This window comes from Pezoporus wallicus, unplaced genomic scaffold (genome assembly GCF_028554395.1).
Source record: "Pezoporus wallicus isolate ANWC-B61680 ecotype Strahan unplaced genomic scaffold, APGP_CSIRO_Pwel_v1 contig_6658, whole genome shotgun sequence".
NCBI lineage: Eukaryota > Metazoa > Chordata > Aves > Psittaciformes > Psittacidae > Pezoporus > Pezoporus wallicus.
In genome coordinates this window covers 3,183,983-3,188,105 of record NW_026642312.1, presented here as the reverse complement: position 1 = coordinate 3,188,105, position 4,123 = coordinate 3,183,983, and positions in this window count along the sequence as shown.

The window sequence follows — 4,123 nt, the reverse complement described above, 5'->3', positions numbered from 1 at the left end:
TATTTTCTCCCTGTCCCACAAAGGGGGAATAGTGAGACAGCAGCTTGATGAGCACCAGGCAGCCAGCCCAAGATCAGCTACCACATACTACCATGTCAATATAAGGTTGGGTGAAAAGCTGGCTGAAGGTGCCCCAAAGTGTTACATTTTGCTAATGAGACTAAATTAGAAGGAGGTTTGGACTCCCTGGAGGGTAGAGAGATCTGGGTAGACTAGAGAGCAATGCAATAACCAGCTGTATGAAATTTAATGTGAGCATGTGCTAGGTTCTGAACCTGGGATGGGGTAAACCTGGTTGCACAGGCAAACTGGGGAACAAGAGGCTGGAAAGCACCCCCATGGAAATTGATCTGGGACTTTGGGTTGGTAGCAAGATCAATATGAATCAGCAGTGGGCCCTGGCAGCCAAAAGTGCTAACCATGTCTTGGGACAGTCTACAGAGGTGATTCTCCTACTCCACAGTGCACAAGGAAATGCAATGAAGCTACATCAGGGCAAGTTCAGATTGGCCATTAGGAAAAGTTTTTTCACAGGGAGGGTGGTCGGCCACTGGAACAGGCTCCCCAGGGAGCACCAAGCCTGTCAGAGTTCAAGGAGTGTCTGGATGATTCTTTTATTCATATGATTTAGTTTTAAGTAGTCCTGCAGGAAGAAGGGAGTTGGACCTGATGATCCTTATGTGTGCCTTCCAGCTTGAGATATTATACAGTTCTATGGATCACCTAAAACAAATATAGCGGACAAATACTGAAAAAATGTATGAAAAAAAGATTGGGACGAAAGGCCAGTACAGCTTTCATATGACTACATGACTGTGTATTCTGGTATTACAGCCATTTCCACAGTAAAGAAACTTTTACAATTATGCTAGCAAAACAACCATCTGCACTGGGCAGCAGTAAACAAAAGCTCAAACTTAAATGAGTTTCCTCAGAGCATGTGTGTAATCTTTGACTTGTGCAATAATTTCTTTAGTCCCTATGCATAAGAAAACTCTCATTCATACCAGCCCAGATACCAGCCCAGATACTTACCCACAGGCAATGGACAGTGACAAACTTAGTCTTGCTTGTTCATTTTTCTCAGTAGCTCTCAGTGATCCTTTTTATAGTTTTCTACATTTAGCTCCCACCAGCTTAGGCACTGTGAATGTCAAAACATTTTTACTGTTCCTTTCCCTCTCTTTCCTTTTACAGATACAGAAAATGGTGCTGCTATATGTTTTATTCCTTTTTGGTTCACTTGTTATTTATGCAGTGCTTTCTTCTTGGTAAGGAGTAACTCAGTTTATAGTAGCTAGGACTGTGACTCCAGGCAATATATTCTGGGCTTGCTTTTGTGGGTGTTTCTTTGCATTCTTTCTACTGTTATTTTGTGTTTTTTTTTTTTTCATGTTCAGTGTTACCTCTTTCCAGATTCATAACAACATTCATGCCCTGATATAACAAATTTTAAACTTACAATATTCTTCTCCTAAACTGGTTCACCTCCCTCTTCTTAATGCCATATTTCTTTTTATTAACAGGTACTAATACCTTGACTTCTGTTTCACTTTATTAGATGCAATAGGTACTAAGCTATTTTTCTGCAGGACCTTTGGGTCTTGCATCTCAATTTCAAGTATTTCTGCAGCTACAGAACAGTACTCTAAGCTTTCAAACACACTGGAATGAGGGGGGCATTATACCCAACTCACACTTCTAATACATGACTGAGATTGCTTTTTGGTTATGGGAAGTAGAGGTGGCCTAGTACCTCACAGCTGTCAAAATGAAGAAATCTTCCTCACATTTCTCCTTCCATGACCAGATTCTGCACATTTCTGGTCCTTCTGTAAGCTCTTTTATCATCATCTCAAAGAAAAGAGTCCAAGTTTTTCCCTACATAGCAGTATATTAACGCAGCTATGAAAGGGTCTGGGATATGAAGAAGCTGGCACAAAGTACAGTAAGAATACAGGGCTGTTGGTAGAGGAAAGCTAACTGAAACACCTAATTTAGCAGCACTTTATTTTTAGATTACCTGTCTACAGTTTATGGAAGTGTACTCTCTGTCAAGTGAACATTTTTATCAGGACATGTGCAGAAGATGGTGTTTCCACAGCAAGCTGAGTGACAGGGATGATCCACTCACACGGAACTGGAACCCATAGAAAACTTCACAGAAACAAGAGCAGCAAAACGACTTTTTTCCTTCCATAAACTACAGTTGATGGAACACTAGCAGAACTCACTGTCATATCAAAGGAAATGATGAGTTCAGTCTGTCGTTTCCTATACACAGCTGGGTACATTGTTTTTCCACGCTTCTATTCTATTAATGTTTACTTTTACAAAAGCATTGTCAATAACACTGAGAATATTTTTTCAAAGAACTATCAAAAGGAGCGTGACCAGCAGGTCGAAGGAGGTGATCCTGCCCCTCTACTCTGCTCTTGTGAAACCTCACTTGTGAAACCTCTGCTCTTGTGAAACCTCACAGTTCTGGTGTCCTCAACATAAAAAGGACATGGAACTGTTGGAACAAGTCCAGAGGAGGGCCACAAGGATGCTCAGGGGACTGGAGCACCTCCCGTATGAAGACAGGCTAAGAAAGTTGGGGCTGTTCAGCCTGGAGAAGAGAAGGCTGTGTGGAGACCTCATAGCAGCCTTCCAGTATCTGAAGGGGGCCTATAAGGATGCTAGAAAGGGACTCTCTATTAGGAACTGTAGTGATATGACAAGGGGTAACTGGTTCAAATTTAAACAGGGGAAATTTAGATTAGATATAAGGAAGAAGTTCTTTCCTGTTAGGGTGGTGAGGCACTGGAATGGGTTGCCCAATGTCATGGTTTAAGCCCAGCTGGTAACTCAGAACCATGCAACCTCTTGCTCACTGCCCCCCTTTATTCCTCCCCCTGTTCCTGAAGGGATGGGGAGGAGAATCAAAAGAATGTAACTCCCATGGGTTCAGATAAGAACAGCCCATTAACTAAGATATAACACAAAACTACTACTGCTACCACCAGTAATAATGATAAGGGAAATAACATGGGGAGAGAATACAACTGCTCACCACCCATCGACTGATACCCAGCCTGACCCTTTCAGCGATCTGGCCTTTCTAGGTAACACCCCCCCTTTTATATACTGGGCATGACGTGCTGGGGTATGGAATACCTCTTTGGCTAGTTTGGGTCAGGTGTCCTGTCTCTGCTTCCTCCCGGCTTCCCCTCCTCCCTGGCAGAGCATGAGACTCAGAAAGTCCTTGGTCAGAGTGAACATTACTGAGCAGCAACTAAAAACATTGGTTATAAGAGCGCTGTTCCCAGGCTGAAAGTCAAGACCACAGCGCTGCACCAGCTACTAAGAAGAAAAATGACTGCTACTGCTGAACCCAGGACACCCAAGGGAGTCATGAATACTCCATCCCTGGCAGTGTTCAAAGCTGGGCTGAACAGAGTCTTTAATGACATGGTTTAGTGCAAGGTGCCCTTGACCATGGCAGGGGGGCTGGAACTAGATGATCTTTAGGCTCTTTCCAACCCTAACTATTCTATGACTCTAAATATTTTAGCATGCAACATGTAACATGTCAGTCTGTGCATATGTGTCTATACATGCATACACATGAATTCTCAGTTTCATGACACAGTCTTAGTACACCTCCATTATGTTTTATTGTTAAGGAAATGGTACTGAGGTTTTTTTTGGCTACACTTAGACAACCTCCTCTTCTGTGGTCTAGGTACCTCATTCTACAACATTCACGCACATCACGCATTTACAATAGGGGTTTTAATTTCAATCTTTTTTTCTAATACAAATACTGAAAATGTAAGCTGAGAAACCTTTTAATCAAGAAGCCTGTTACCACTCTAACTTGACAATAAGGGCAAAAAGACAAGTGTTACACATTGGCAATTGTCAATGACATCAATTTGCAAATTGAATAGCAAGGTAACCTCTTTACTCCTACAGTTATGCAGTTAACTTCAAAGATGAATCATTGTTAGAAAGCTCTGATATGCTCATAACATTTCCATTTTTTTTTTTGTTTTTTTTTCTAGTGTGAAGACAGTTTTTGCTTCCCCATATGAAGAGTTGTGTCACAGAAGAATCAGACATCTGACGTGAACTAAAG